Source organism: Heptranchias perlo, chromosome 35, assembly GCF_035084215.1.
Source record: "Heptranchias perlo isolate sHepPer1 chromosome 35, sHepPer1.hap1, whole genome shotgun sequence".
Taxonomy (NCBI): domain Eukaryota; kingdom Metazoa; phylum Chordata; class Chondrichthyes; order Hexanchiformes; family Hexanchidae; genus Heptranchias; species Heptranchias perlo.
The window spans coordinates 17220053-17236985 of NC_090359.1; the positions used below are offsets into that span (position 1 = coordinate 17220053).

Consider the following 16933-nt stretch of genomic DNA (forward strand, 5'->3'; position numbering starts at 1 on the left):
GGAGGATCAGGATCGGCGGTCAGAGGGGGAGCTGGGTGTCTGTGCAGGAAGGTTTGTTGGGCCTGGGGGAAGCACTCCTGCTCCTCAAGGCCCACAAGCTGTGCCTTTCTAGGCACCTACCTGTTCCTCTCAGACCTTCTCACCTCCTTTCACGAGGAGTAAAACAGAAGGCCCAGGAATCCTGGCCCCCAAGGGTTGAAATCGGGAATTAGTAAAATTGGATGCCTGAAGCCTCCTTGAAAGGTTTTAAGGCCCGACCCGCCCCCTGGGAGCGGGCTGTTCGCCCGCCCTTCGTCAGGCCCCCGTGAAAACGGGAAATTGGCAGGTTAGAGGCGGGTCTGAAATGGTGGCAATTTTCAATGCACCCCCGCCCCCAACCCACCTGTTCTTTACTTATAAAATCGAGCCCATTGTTGAGGCGGTCTGGCTGCTGCTGCTTCCGCCTCTCGCCCTCCGAGAGTCCCGGCGGCGGTCGGTACCGATCTCCCTCCTCTGGATCCGGATCCACCTCGTGCCGCAATTAACAGCTTATGACTCCCGATCAGTTCGAATCAGGTCGGGATCACAGCATTTTCACAGCGGCTCAGGGTCCTGGGACTGGTTTTATATCAGTGTTTGAGGGATGGGCTGTTCAGGTTTCATACTATAATAATGATCAGAATTAAGTTTGATGGATTAAAATGTTTTTTCTGTTACTTTCTATTTACACACTCACCAGTTTCAGACAGAAACGGGTAACAATGTTTAAGGGATGTGATGTGCAGCCTCATCTCCCATCCTTTAAGTCCAAGGTCGCAGACTTGAAAGTTTATGGCGGGTAATTGGTTCAGCCTTTCATCGCCAGATCAGGCAACACTTAAAGCTCCATCAGGTCCTGCTCTCTGCCAAAACTGCTCATTATTCCAGGATCATCCTGGAATTTAAAGATAACCCCGGCTTCTCCTCACTACGAACAGGCTTCTTAAACCCCTCTCCCCTCCCCCGGCCACCCTCACCTCCAACAACAAGTGCGAGGAACTCATGGATTTCTTTGTCACTAAGGTTGAGACCATCCGTTCAGTTGTCTCTGCTGCTTCCCTCCCTTCCCCTAGTCCACCGAGCCAAACTTTCCCTAAGGTTCCCCCCTGCCTAGCCCTGAACTCGCAACTTTCTCTCCTTTCTTTCCTATCTCCCCTCATGCCCTCTCCGCGCGCTCATAAGACCATAAGACCATAAGAGATAGGAGCAGGAGTAGTCCATTCGGCCCCTCGAGCCTGCTCCGCCATTCAATGAGATCATGGCTGATCTAATTTTTACTTCAACTCCACTTTCCTGCCCTTTCCCCATATCCTTTGTCTCCCTTGCTGATCAAAAGTTTGTCTAACTCAGCCTTGAATGTATTCAATGACTCAGCCTCCACAGCTTCTTGGGGTAAAGAATTCCAAAGATTCACGACCCTCTGGGAGGAAAAATTCCTCCTCATTTCCGTCTTAAACGGGCGACCCCTTATTCTGAGACTATGTCCCCCAGTTTTAGATTCCCCCATGAGGGTAACATCCTCTCAGCATCTACCCTATCGAGTCCCCTCAGAATCTTGTATGTTTCAATAAGATCTCCTCTCATTCTTCTAAACTCCAATGAGTATAGACCCAACCTGTTCAGTCTTTCCTCATAACACAACCCTTCCATACCCGGAATCAACCGAGTGAACCTTCTCTGAACTGCCTCCAATGCAAGTATGTCCTTCCTTAAATAAGGGCACCAGAACTGTACGCAGTACTCTTGGTGTGGTCTCACCAGCACCCTGTACAGTTGAAGCATGACTTCCTTGTTTTTATACTCCATCCCCCTAGAAACAAAGGCCAATATTCCGTTTGCCTTCCAGATTACCTGCTGCACCTGTATGTGACTTTTTATGTTTCATGTACGAGGACACCCAGATCCCTCTGTACCGCAGCATTTTGTAGTATTTCTCCATTCAAATAATATTTTGCTTTTGTATTTTTCCTCCCAAAGTGGATGACTTCACATTTTCCCACATTATATTCCATCTGCCAAATTTTTGCCCATTGGCTTAACCTGTTAATATCTCTTTGCAGACACTTTGTGTCCTCATCGCAACTTGCTTTTCCACCTATCTTTGTATCATCAGCAAATTTGTCCACAAGACACTCTGTTCCTTCATCCAAGTCATTGATATATATTGTAAATAGTTGAGGCCCCAGCACTAAGCACTGCAGCACCCCACTGGTTACAAATTGCCATTTTGAAAATGACCCTTTTATCCCGACTCTTTGTTTTCTGTTAGTTAGCCAATCCTCTATAGATGCCAGTTTATTACCCCCAACACCATGAGCTCTTATCTTGTGCAGTAATCTTTTATGTGATACATTATCGAATGCCTTTTGGAAATCCAAATATACTGCATCCATTGGTTCCCCTTTATCCATCCTGCCCGTTACTTCCTCAAAGAACTGTGATAAATTTGTCAGACATGATTTCCCCTTCGTAAAACCATGTTGTCTCTCCTGGATTGTATCATGTATCTCCAAATGTCCTGCTACTACTTCCTTAATAATGGATTCTAGCATTTTCCCAATGACAGATGTTAGGCTAACTGGTCTATAGTTACCTGCTTTCTGTCTCACTCCCTTCTTGAATAGGGTTGTTACGTTTGCGGTTTTCCCATCTGCTGGGACCTGACTAGAATCAAGTGAATTCTGGAAGATTACAACCAATGCATCCACTATCTCTGTAGCCACTTCCTTTAAGACCCTTGGCTGCAAGCCATCAGGTCCAGGGGACTTGTCAGCCTTTAGACCCATTAGTTTACCTAGTACTTTTTCTCTAGTGATAGTGATTGTTTTTAGTTCCTCCCTCCCCTTTGTCCCTTGATTTTCTACTATTATTGGTGTATTATTAGTGTCTTCTACTGTGAAGACAGATACAAAATATCTGTTCAATTCCTCTGCCATTTCCTTGTTTTCAATTATTATTTCCCCGGTCTCATCCTCTAAGGGACCAATGTTTGCTTTAGCTACCCTCTTCCTTTTTATATACTTGTAGAAGCTTTTACTGTCAGTTTTTATATATCTTGCTAGTTTACTCTCATAATTTATTTTCTCCCTCTTTATTATCTTGACCATGAGACCCACCCGCTACTCCGTCAGCCCTATTCCCACCAAACTGCTGAACCCCAACTTCCCTTCCTGGCCCTCATGTTATCTGATATTGTTAATGGTTCCCTCGACTCAAGTTCTGTCCCCTTCCCCTTCAAATCTGCCATCATCACCCTCCTCCTCAAAAAATCCATCATTGACCCTCTATCATTGCAAACTATCACCCCATCTCCAACCTCCCTTTCCTCTCCAAAGTCCTTCAACGTGTTGTCGCCTCCCAAATCCGTGCCCATCTTTCCTGCAAAATTATGTTTGAATCCCTCCAATAAGGTTTCGGCCCCTGCCACCGGAGTGAAACGGCCCTTATCAAAGTCACAAATGACATCCTCTGTGACCGTGGTGAGCTATCCCTCCTCATCCTTCTCGACCTGTCTGCAGCCTTTGACACGGTTGACCATTCTCCTCCAAAGCTTCTCCTCCGTAGTCCAGCTGGGTGGGACTGAGCTCGCCTGGTTCCATTCCTATCTATCCAGTTGGAGCCAGGGAAACACCTGCAATCGCTTTTCTTCCCATTCCTGCAACATTACCTCTGGAGTCCCCCAAGGATCTATCCTTGGCCCCCGCCTATTTCTCATCGACATGTTGCCCCTTGCGATATCATCCGAAAACACAACGTCAGGTTCCACATGTACGCTGACAACACCCACCTCTATCTCGCCACGAGTCTCGACCCCTCCACTGTCTCTGATTTGTCACACTGCTTGTCCAACATCCAGTAATGGATGAACAAAACATTCCTCCAAATAATAATTGGGAAAAGTGAAGCCATTGCGTTCGGTCCCCACCACAAGCTCTGTTCCCGAGCCACCGACTCCATCCCTCTCCCTGGCCACTGTCTGAGGCTGAACCAGACCGCAACCTTGGCGTCCTATTTGATCCTGAGATGAGTTTCCGACACCATATCCCCTCCATCACCAGTACCGCCTACTTCCACCTCTATAATATCGCATGCCTCCGCCCCACCTCAGCTCATCTGCTGCTGAAATCCACATCGATGCCTTTGTTTCACTAGGCTCGACTACTCCAAAGCTCTCCAGGGCAGCCTCCCATCTTCCACCCTCTATAAACTTGAGCTCATCCAAAACTCTGCTGCCCACATCCAAATTCACAACAAGTCCTGTTCACTCATCACCCTTGTGCTCGCTGAGCTACATTGGCTCCTGATCGTAAAATTCTCATCCTTGTTTTCAAAACTCTCCATGGCCTCGCCTCTCCCTATCTCTGTAACCTCCTCCCTCTCCGTTTCTCTGCAACATCCTCCCTCTCCCTATCTCTGTAACCTCCCCCCTCTCCCTATCTCTGTAACCTCCTCCGCCCGACACCCCTCCGAGATCTCTGCGCTCCTCCAGTTGTTGCTTCTTGCGCATCCCCAAGTTTCACCACTCCACTATTGGCGGCCGTGCCTTCAGCTGCCAAGGCCCTAAGCTCTGGACTGATCCAATATTGCCCAAGATCAATTTCTGTCCCATGTTTTCTGAAAAGACAATAGGCTATCCTGAAATGTTCACAGTCCATTTGTTGAATCCAAAACTCTGCTGCCCATATCCGAACTGACACTAAGTCTTGTTCTCCTCTTCAGATGGATCTTCTAAACTCCTTGCTAAAATAAGCATTGATCTTAATGTCTTCTTTTGCGGTATGTTCTAGATTGTTCCAGGTCAGCATTGTAATAATTCGGGGGAGTTGAAAAGTGGGATCATTATATCAAATCTCGTTATTTATCACAGCCCCGCCCCTCAAACATTCAAACCACCGTTCAGGAGGAGAACCCCTCTGCTCGCTGACCGACATTGGCTCCCAGTCCACCAACATCTCAAATGTTAAATTCTCATCCTCGTGTTCAAATCCCTCCATGAACTCGCCCCTCCCTATCTCTGCAACCTCCTCCACCTCTCCAACTCTCCGAGATCTCTGAGCTCCTCCAATTCAGGCCTCTTGCGCATCCACGATTTTCATCGCTCCACCATTGGCGGCCGTGCCTTCAACCGACTGGGCCCAAAGCTCTGGATTTCCCTCCCTAAACCTCCCCGCCTCTCGACCTCTCTCTCCTCCCTTAAGACACTTAAAACCTACCTCACCTGTCCCAATATCTCCTTATGTGGCTCCATGTCACATTTTGTTTGATGATCGCTCCTGTGAAGCGCCTTGGGACGTTTTACTCCGTTAAAGGCGCGATATAAATGCAAGTTGTTGTTGTTGTTGGGGTGGAGAAAGGGTTTTCTTTCTTTTTATGACTCTTTTCTATCTCTCTATTTCTTTCCTTTCTCGGACTCTGTTTTCCGGGTCTGTTTACTGACACACATTACAATCTGTGTCACTCGGTGTCTAACAATGTGAGGCAATGTGTTTTATTCCCGCTGTGTTATCTCTCTGGCGGTTTGCTGATAAATGTTTAACTCGCGGCCTGTTCCCGTTAATGGTCACAAGCAGTAACAGACAGACAGAGCGTGTCTGACCGCCCTGAGATGTGGAAAAGGCATCAGTTTAGGACAAATGCATCAAATCAAATGTTCATCGGGCACCGAGAGAGACAAAAACCAGAGAGAAAGGCAGAAGGAAATAGAGAAATAAAAGCGACATACAGACATCCTTGATGTCTCTCCATTCCATCCCCAACCGTTCAGTGTCGGTTAAAAATGTCAGCAGAAGTAAATGCTCGAGAATCGAACCAAAGAAGAAGAAACAAAATAACCCAAAGACTGCCAAAACCCAAGATCGAATGAGGGACCTTTGGATCTTCAGTCTAACGCTCTCCCAACTGAGCTATTTCAGCCCCACATCAAACTGGTCTTTGGGTCATCCTCTTGGAATAAAATATAACCCCGGGTGGAATTGCCCCTCCCGCTCATTCCTCACTTCGGGAGAATGAGACCGACCATCAAGGAGAGATTTTCTGATCCTGTCGGTGAATCTCATTTATATTAAACATTCCTTGAACTCTCTGCCGGGGGGATTCAGAGCTGGGGTTCGCCATGAACCAGCTTCCCCTCAATTCCCAGCTTTATCAGTGAATCGAACATCAAACGCTCGAGAGAGCTCAGGTTATATTAATAATAAAAACAGAAAATGCGGGAAACACTCAGCAGGTCAGGCAGCATCTGTGGAGAGAGAAACATCCTTTCAGGCCGATGACCTTTCATCAGAACTCTCTCCGCAGATGCTGTCTGACCTGCTGAGTATTTCCAGCATTTTCTGTTTCTACTTCAGATTTCCAGCATCTGCAGCATTTTGCTTTTGTTTTACAGCTTGTATTAATGTTCTGCTGATGATATCTTAATATTATCTTGTTTTTGGGCCACTTTAATCAGGTTCACGGACAAATTCTTCCATCATCCCTTCTCCCACATCGCTTCTCTCTCTCATTCATTCTTTTCTCCTTTCAATCCAGAAGAGGGCGGGAATCAGAGCTCACCCCCTGAACACAGACCCCCGTCTACCACCCCGTGTGATCCAAGAGACAATTCAATACATTACACTCTGTATAAACACAGAAAGCTGACACACCAGGGGAGATCGCACGGTGTTGGACACGGAGTGAAATAAACTGAAGTGTTTATAAAAAGTTACAGATCACAACCCGTGTCTCTGTCTCTCTCCACCATCCCGGCCTGTGCTGAGTGAGCTGATCTCAACTGGTGTGGTACTGAGTCCCACACAGAGCAGGATGGGCACATGTTCAATCTCCAGCCTGTACTGAGTTAGCTGATCTCACGAGGTGTGCTACTGAGCCCCGGAGCAAGAAAAGCCGAGGCTCAGTCCTCGGCCTGAGCTAAGTTACCGGGATTCACCCGTGTGGTACTGAGCCCCACAGGGCAAGTTGGATCCCCGGCCTGTGATATGTTAGTTCATCTCACTATAATTTATTAAGGAGGTCAAGGTCTTGGAGAGAATGGAGAGGAGATTTTCAGAATTATACCAGGGATGGGGTTTAGTTGTGTGGAGAGAATCGAGAACCTGGGATTGTTCTGCTTCGAGCAATGAAGGTTAAGGGTAGAAGTAATCCACGTGTTCAAAATTAAGAAGGGTTTTGATCGAGTGAATAAGGAGAAACTGCACGCACTGGCTAAGGTGCCTGTCCACCTCATATGTTGCAGGAAAGGATGCCCCGGAGCATGGTACATTGGCGAGACCATGCAGACACTGCGACAACGGATGAACGGACACCGCACAACAATCGCCAGACAGGAGGGTTCCCTCCCAGTCGGGGAACACTTCAGCAGTCAAGGACATTCAGCCTCCGATCTTCGGGTAAGCGTTCTCCAAGGCGGCCTTCGAGACACACGACAACGCAAAATCGTCGAGCAGAAATTGATAGCCAAGTTCCGCACCCATGAGGACGGCCTCAACCGGGATCTTGGGTTCATGTCGCGCTACATGTAACCCCACCGCGGGCGGGGGGGGGGGGGGGAGAGAAAAAAAAAACTTATCTGTTTTTAATACAACTGGCCATTCTTTGTCTCTCTCTCTGTCTCTTTTTTTCCCGGGGATGAGGGGGCGGACATATGAGGAGAGGTTGAGTAGATTGGGACTCTACTCATTGGAGTTCAGAAGAATGAGAGGCGATCTTATTGAAACATATAAGATTGTGAAGGGGCTTGATCGGGTGGATGCGGTAGGGATGTTCCCAAGGATGGGTGAAACTAGAACGAGGGGGCACAATCTTAGCATAAGGGGCTGCTCTTTCAAAACTGAGATGAGGAGAAACTTCTTCACTCAGAGGGTAGTAGGTCTGTGGAATTTGCTGCCCCAGGAAGCTGTGGAAGCTACATCATTAAATAAATTTAAAACAGAAATAGAGAGTTTCCTAGAAGTAAAGGGAATTAGGGGTTATGGGGAGCGGACAGGAAATTGGATATGAATTTAGATTTGAGGTTAGGATCAGATCAGCCATGATCTTATTGAATGGCGGAGCAGGCTCGAGGGGCCGATTGGCCTACTCCTGCTCCTATTTCTGATGTTCTTATGTTCTTATGTCTTTGTAATCTGACCGCTTGCGTATTCAGTGGTCTTGGGTGTAATGTTCCCCTGTCTGAACACCATCCATGCAGAGGTGTGATAACAGGCAGTTGGAAAGATTATCTGTAATCACCAGGCATTGTTCTGTTACTATATATGCGGAGCTTTTATGGAAACCTTCACACACCTGACGAAGGAGGAAAGCTCCGAAAGCTTGTGATATTCAATTAAAACTGTTGGACTATAACCTGGTGTTGTAAGATTCCTTACATTTGTCCACCCCAGTCCATCACCGGCATCTCCACATCATATATTCTTTCAGTTCTGGTATCATACTTGTGAATCTTTTTTGCATCCTCTCCAATGCCTCTATGTCCTTTCTATAATATGGAGACCAGAACTGTGACCAGTACTCCATGTGTTCTATAAGCGTTTAACATAACTTCTCAGCTTTTGAATTCTTTCCCTCTAGAGATGAACCCCAGTGCTTGATTTGCCTTTTTATGGCCTTATTAATCTGCGTCGCTACTTTTAGTCATTTGTGTATCTGTACCCCTGGACCATTTGGTCCTCCATCCAATTTGGACTTTTATTATCCAAGTAGTGTGAGGCCTCCTTATTCTTCCTACTGGTAGATGCCAGTGTTGTCGATGTAGTGGAACAGCTTGGCTGGTTCTGCAACATATGTTTTCAGCACTACAGCTGGGATGTTGTTGGGGCACATAGTTTTACTGTGTCTAGTGCGTTCATCCGTGACTTGATATCTTGTTGAGTGAATCGAATTGGCTGAAGACTGGCATTTGTGATGGTGGGGACCTCAGGAGGAGGCCGAGAAGGATCATCCCTTTGGTGCTTCTTGCTGAAGATGGCTGCGAACACTTCAGCCTTGTCTTTTGCACTCACATACTGCGCTCCACCACCTTTGAGGATGGGGATGTTCAGGGAGCCTCTGCGTCCCGTTAATTTCTTAATTCTCCGCCACCATTTTTGACTGGATATGGCAGGACTGCAGAATTTGGACCAGATACGTTGCTTATGGGATCATTTAGCTCTGTCTATCGCCTACTGATTCCGCTGTTTAGCATGTAGTCCTGTGTTGAAGCTTCACCAGGTTGACATCTCATTTTCAGCTACACCTGATGCTGATCCAGAGATGCACTTCTACACTACTCATTGAACCAGGGTTGGCTTGATGGTGATGGAGGAGTGAGAGATATGCCGGGACATGAGGTTACGGATTGTGGTGGATTAAAATTCTGCTGCTGCCAATGGCAAAACAGTGCCTCGTGAATGCCCAGTTATGAGCTGCTAGATCTGTTCTTAATCTTTCCTATTTAGCAAGTTGAGAATGTCACATGACACGATAGAGGGCTTCCTCGTTGGGACCTGGTCTCCACAAGGACTGTGCGGTGGTCACTCCCACCAATACTGTCATGAACAGATGCATTGGCGACAGGTGGATTGGTGAGGACGGTGTCAAGTAGATTGTTACCTTATGTTGTTTCTGTCACTCACTGTCACAAGCCCAGTCTAGTAGCTATATCCTTCAGGATTCTGCCAGCTCTGTCAATGGTGGTTTTACTGAGCCACTTTTGGTGACTGACATTGAAATCCCCACCCAAAGTATATTCTGTGCTTCCTCCAAGTGGTGTTCAACATGGAGGAGAACTGATTCATCAGTTGAGGCGAGGTGATAGGTGATAATCAGCAAGAGGTTTTCTTGCCCATGTTTGACCTGAGGCCTTGAGACTTCATGTGGTCCAGAGTCAATGTTGAAGAATTCCAGGGTCACTCGCACCACACTGTATATCCACTTCAGGTGGGTCAGGCCTGCCGGTGGGGGAGGATGTACCCAAGGATGATGGTGGGACTTTTGCTGATAGCTTTGATTCTGTAAGATTGACTAGAATGTGGGACTGCTGTCCCAACTTTGGCGCCAGTCCCCAGATGTTGGAAGAGTTTTCATGGTCGACTGGGCTGGGTGTGCCTTTGTCATGTCCGAATTCGATGCTTAGGAGGCAGCCAAGTGGTCCGTCCGATTTTATTCTCCTTAACCTTTTTTATAGCGGTTTGATTCAACTGGGTGTCTTGCTTGGCCATTTCAGAGGGCAGTTCATCATCACGTATCGGCCAGACCGGTAAGCACGGCAGGTTTCCTGCCTTAAACGACAATAGTGAACCACTTAGGATAACCTGACAGCTTCGTGGTCACTTTTTGTTCCAGGTTAATTTTGTTTTTTTCCATTTAAACTGAATTACAATTCACAAACTACCGGTGGCGATAGAGGGAATAGTCGGACCAGGCTGGCAATGGGAGTACAGAAAATTCAAGTAGAACTTTCACATTGGTGAACTGAGTTTCGATATTTCTTGCACGGTGTGCTTGTGGTTTGAATCTTCATTTAATATATTTAACTTAGAAATTGTGGCTCTGCCTTTGTACAATTCATTGTTCCAAAAGGTTACTCAGCTGGTCGATGTGTAATGTTCCGTCTCCTTAATGATTGTGATAGTCAAAGGTCAGATGGGACCAAAACCTGTTTGTTCAAGAGTCTGTAAGTAATATCAGCAGATATGCGATCTAATTGTCTCATGAGAGGTTTACTTAGACTATAAGTATCTCGCTGCTTTAACTTCGTTACCTGACATTGAAGTCCGCATACCTCTTTACAGCATCGAAATTAATCGTCTCCACAGAGAAATGCATGTGCCTGCAATTGCGGAGACAGAAGCAGTTTATTACCCTATTCTCGCAGCAATTGGGTTACCTGGTAGGTCATTATCAGCACGTATGGTGTAAGTAACAGAACATTGAACTATTTCAACGCTGAGTCTGGTAAACATAGAATGTTATTTTGCAAAGTTTTGTGATACAGCTAAAACTTTCATTCTTATCCCATTGGTCAATGCACCGAGTAACTCACCCTCGCTCTGTGCTGACCTGTCGAGTCTGGGGTCTAAATGTGTCCTTGGTGCTCCCTGGCCAGGCAGGGGTAAAACAGGCAGGGCGCACAGTCCTGAGTGTAATCCACTACCTCCTGGTGGAAAGCGCGCCTGTTGTGGAGATCGGGTGAGGAAGGACCGGGTGAGATTGTCGTGTTTCCCGAGGACCGATCGCCTGGGGTTCCGGAGAGCAGATTGCGGCTGTGTATCCCGGCATGATTCAGTGTCTTCAGGATAGAAGGACAGGGAACAAATGGAATACGCATCAGATAAATAAAACATGTGACAGAAACTGTCCTCCTGAGTTGAAGGTACAATCTTGTATTCCCATCAAATGTTCCTCTCAGATCATAATTATAATCCTGCAATGACTTTACAGGACTTTTATGCATTTGATGTTTAAAGTATTGTAAGGGCTTGGTGAAAAAAGGTGACTGTAGGAATAAACGGATCATTCTCAGGTTAGCAGGCTGTAACTTGTAGGGTGTCACAAGGATCAGTGCTTGGGCCACAGCTATTTTCAATCTATATGAATGACTTAGATAAAGGGACCGAGTGTAATGTATCCAAGTTTGCTGACGATACAAAGCTAGGTGGGAAAGTAAGCTGTGAGGAGGACACAAAGAGTGAGCAAAGGGAGATGGACAGGTTAAGTGAGTGGGCAAGAAGGTGGCAGATGGAGTATAATGTGGGGAAATGTGAGGTTATTCACTTTGGTAGGAAGAATAGAAAAACAGATTTTTTTTAAATGATAAGAAACTATTAAATGTAGATGTTCAGAGGGATTTGTGTGTCCTTGTACACAAAACACAGAAAGTTAACATGCAGTTACAGCAAGCAATTGGGAAGGCAAATGGAATGTTGGCCTTTATTGCAAGGGGTTGGAGTACAAGAGTAAGGAAGTCTTGCTGCAATTGTGCATGGCTTTGGTGAGACCACACCTGGATACTGTGTACAGTTTTGGTCTCCTTACCTAAGGAAGGATATACTTGTCTTCGAGGGGATGCAATGAAGAAAAGAAAGAAAGTCTTGCATTTACCTAACGCCTTTCCCGACCTGCCAAAGCGCTTTACAACCAATAAAGTACTTTTGAAGTGTAGCTGCTGTTGTAATGTAGGAACCACAGCAGCTCATTTGCTCATAGTACAGTCCCACAAATAGCCATGTGATAATCACCAAATAATTTGATTTCTTAGTGATGTTGGTTGAAAGACAGTATCTACTGACAGAGCAACACCCTCAGTCCGACACTGGAAGATCGGCCGAGATTGATGGTGCAACTTTCGTGGAATGGGGCTTTGAACCCACCACCATTTGACTCAGAGGCGAGAGTGCTCCCAATTGAACTATAGCTTATAAATAGAAGGTTCGCTCGATTAATTCCTGGGATGAGAGGGTTGTGAGGAGCGATTGAGTAGAATGGACCTATACTCTCTGGAGTTCAGAAGATTGAGAGGTGATCTCATTGAAATATGTAAGATTCTGAGAGGGCTTGACAGGGTAGATGCTGTGAGGCTGTTTCCCCTGGCTGAAGAGTCCAGAACTAGAGATAATTGACTCAGGATAAGGAGTCAGACATTTAAGACTGAGATGAGGAGGAATTTCTTCACTCCAAGGGTTGTGAATCTTTGGAATTCTCCACCCCAGTCGGCTGTGGATGCTGAGTCATTGAATATATTCAAAACTGAGATCGATAGATTTTTAGATTCCAAGAGAATGAACCGGGCGGGAAAGTGGAGTTGAGGTCGAAGATCAGCCATGATCTTATTGAATGTCGGAGCAGGATCGAGGGGCTGGATGGCCTACTCCTGCTTCTATTGCTTATGTTCTTATGTACTTATGTACTAATGACTGCATGCTGCTGCCCATGTATGTTATTGTGGAGAGTGGGGGAAACCAGACTTGGCATTAATTCAAGAGGGGTTTAGCTGGAGAACATGAATGAGAGTTGGCGGTCATTTGTTCTTATATAGCGCGGCTTCTGGGATCCATCTCCTAGAATCATAGAGTTGTTACAGCACAGAGGCGGCCATTCGGCCCATCGAGCCGGTGCCGGCTCTTTGTCAGAGCAATCCAGTTAGTCCCATTTCCCCGCAGCCCTGCAATTTTCTTTCCTTTCAAGTATTTATCCAATTCCTTTTTGAAAGAATTGTGCACATATATCCCCAGATCTCTCCGTTCCTGCACCACCTTTAGAATTGTACCATTTAGCTTATATTTCCTCTCCTTATGCTTCCTGCCAAAATGTATCACTTCACAATTCACTGCATTAAATTTCATCTGCCATGTCCCGCCCATTCCACCTGCCTGTCTGCCTAATTTACGGGAAATTATCTTGTCGCATTTGCTTTCAAATTTGTTGACGTCCTGTCCCGTGGACCTCCCAGTGTCGGAATCGACTGAATAAACTTAATCTCAAGGATCACAAGTGAGGACTCAGCTGTCGGGTGAGGGATCCCGGGGCCACCGTCACCCGAAAGGAACCTCCCAGAATGAGCTGCTCCTTCGGAACAGAAGGCAGAAGCCAAGGGGCAAAACCAATAAATAAACACAATCATAGCCCATGTACATCGGTTAAACTGAGAGCTCATTGATCAGCCCGGTTAGTGATTTCACTGTTTCTGTCTCTCTCTTTCTCTCAGTGAACTTGCTGGCGATTGTGATCCTGTCCCGTGGAAAGTGCGGTCTCTCCAAATGTATCACTCGCTACCTGGTGGCCATGGCGACGGCAGATCTCCTGGTGATTGCCTGTAATGTGATCTTGTATCGGATTGCTCATCTTTATTGGCGGGACACTTTCCTGCTCTACACTCCTGTTTGCAGATTCATTCTCTTCCTGGCTCCGACTGCCACAGACAGTTCTGTTTGGTTAACGGTCGCTTTTACCTTTGATCGTTTTGTAGCCATTAGTTGTCAGAAGCTGAAAACAAAATATTGCACCGAGAAAACTTCACTTGTGATTATCGTGACTTTGAGCGCGCTGTTCGGTTTAAAGAACATTCCCCGGCCCTTTGTGTATATTCATTACTATACTGTTAACAATATACCGTGGGGTTGCCTTGTATCATCACAGTTTTATATTCTACCCACATGGATCGCATTTTCTTGGATTGAACAGCTGTTAACCCCGTTGCTTCCATTCTGTTTGATTTTATTGTTTAATGCTCTCACCGTCAGACGCATTTTAGTGGCCAGTCGGGCCCGAAGGAGCCTCCGGGACCTCAGCAATGGTGAGAATGACAAGGACCCTGAGATGAAGAACCGCAGAAGGTCCATCGTTTTACTTTTTGCCATATCCGGCAGTTTTATCCTGCTCTGGATGACAACGGTCGTATATTTTTTATGTTATCGAATTAAAAGCATCTTTAAACACAGATCTTTCTATTACCCTTTTGCAACCTTCGAACAAGCGGGAATTATGCTTCAGCTTCTGAGTTCCTGCACGAACACGGCCATTTACACAGTGACCCAGAGTAAGTTCAGAGAGGAGCTGCTCAATGTGATTAAATATCCGTTTACTCTAATTGGTAAATTGGTCAAATGAGGAAAACGGCTGAAGTGAAGCGGGAACTGACTTCCCAACATCACAACTCAATTCCAGATCACAATTATCACCTCAATTTACCAAAGGGACTCAGCATCAGGGCCATCGATATCTCCTTTAAACTAATTTGTTGTCATAAGTTAGATCAAAATTAAATTTAATAGCACCCGACATAAAATGAGCAAAAGCAACAGACAGTAACATTATCAAAACATGTTCTGTATTCAGATCATTTTTTAAACACGTCCTCAGGGAGTCTGACCGAAATGTAATTGTCCGGAGGAAGGGCTGTGAATTAGCGACTGGATATTAGTTTCCACACGGGGGGGGACAGGGTCGGGGACACACGTGGGGGACAGGGTCGGGGACACACGTGGGGGACAGGGTCGGGGACACACGGGGGGGACAGGGTCGGGGACACACGGGGGGGACAGGGTCGGGGACACACGGGGGGGACAGGGTCGGGGACACACAGGGAGACAGGGTCGGGGACTGGACCGGACTAATAATCGAGCCCCGCCTACAGCATCTGTGGGGTTAATTCTCTCTTTTAACTATTTCTGGGCCCCCTTAAAACATTCCTGTAACTCCGTGTCTGATATTTTAACAGCCGTTGGTCCTCAATAGTCTGGGAATGACTGGTGTTGATCACAGTGAAGGAATGTTTCCACATTCAGTCGCTGTTTTTTTTAAGGGGCACAACTAATTAAACCCAAATCATACAAAGAAGGACAAAAGAAACTTATTTAATTAAATCATTAAGTTGTTGCTGATGTCGACTGTACGGTCCAGCCCCTGCGGTGCCCACTGGTCGCGGAAAGCCTCCAGCAACCGGCGGACACCGAGTGCTCCTTCTCCAGGGCCACCCGGGGCGGACAAGGCCACGGAAGAGAGGCCGGCAGTCGGAGCGACCACCCCCTCGGGCCAGGCCTAACCTGGACCTGTGGATGGCCACGTTGGCCGGGCCCGGGAACAGATCCTCCGACTGACCCGCCCTCCTCCTCACCCGGTGGCCAAAGACGAGGAGCGTGGGACTGAAGCGCAGCCAGAAGTTGAGGAGTAGCCCCTTTAAATAGTGGAACAGGGGCTGCAACCTCTCACACTCCTTGTAGACATGAAACACGGACTCATCCAGGCCGCAGAAGGTCCGTTGCTGTTTTAAAACGGCCGATTAGCCTGATATTTTTTTAATAATGACTTATGACTCAGTTAGAATAGTCAATAGAGGAATTTAACAGGAGTAGATGAAGTTTCCGTCAGTCAGAAGGGATTAACAGAGAGTAAAGCCGGGTTAGCTGGAGACACTGCCGCAGAAGGAGAACTGAGGAATGAGTGAATACACAGAAGGCCAGTGTTGGAGGATCAAAGAGTGTGGGACATGGAGATGGAGGCGTTTGCAGAGGTCGGACAGGCAAACCTTGGAGGGACTTATAGGGAATGTGTTGAGGGTCAGGAAACCAATGGAAGTCAATGAGATCTGACACGTGGAGCAATGGGAGGGCGGGGTATGGGGATCGGCAGGGAGGTGATCGAAGAGGAGGAGTCCAGAGATAATGCTCAAAGGAAGAGATGTTGACAAAGCAGGAAGGGGTGAGGCCAATGTGTGTTTGGAAGAAATCCACGGCAACACCACAGAGGTTAGGGGGAGAAGGTGAATTGTACAGACAGGCAGTGAGGATTCAGAAAGTACCTTGTATGACAGTGTTACCACTCATCAGACAAGTTTCAGTCAGAGAAAGAGAAGGAGACAGGGAAAGGGGAAAACGCCAAATACAGGGTTGGGGAGACAGGGTCGGGGACACACGGGGAGACAGGGTCGGGGAGACAGGGTCGGGGACACACGGGGAGACAGGGTCGGGGAGACAGGGTCGGGGACACACGGGGAGACAGGGTCGGGGACACACGGGGAGACAGGGTCGGGGAGACAGGGTCGGGGACACACGGGGAGACAGGGTCGGGGACACACGGGGAGACAGGGTCGGGGACACACGGGGAGACAGGGTCGGGGACACACGGGGAGACAGGGTCGGGGACACACGGGGAGACAGGGTCGGGGACACACGGGGAGACAGGGTCGGGGACACACGGGGAGACAGGGTCGGGGACACACGGGGAGACAGGGTCGGGGACACACGGGGAGACAGGGTCGGGGACACACGGGGAGACAGGGTCGGGGACACACGGGGAGACAGGGTCGGGGACACACGGGGAGACAGGGTCGGGGACACAGTTTTTTTAAAAAATAAACATAGCTCCAGTTAGCTCAGTTCCTGTAGACAGCAAGTTGTACACAGGGTGTTATCACTGATATATGAATCACCTTCTTTGTAAC

At 47.3% G+C, this 16933-nt stretch overlaps 1 long non-coding RNA gene across 1 annotated transcript in view; it reads right to left on the reverse strand.

The window, feature by feature from the left end:
* Positions 1 to 10946: 10946 nt before the first annotated feature.
* LOC137302377 (uncharacterized) overlaps positions 10947 to 16933 on the reverse strand; it is a 34422-nt gene continuing 28435 nt past the window's right edge. The window contains exons 3-4 of the long non-coding RNA XR_010958453.1: positions 13768 to 13977; positions 10947 to 11284 (exon numbers count right to left, since the gene is read on the reverse strand). This is a non-coding gene — a long non-coding RNA (uncharacterized lncRNA). The remainder of the gene's footprint in view (positions 11285 to 13767; positions 13978 to 16933) is intronic.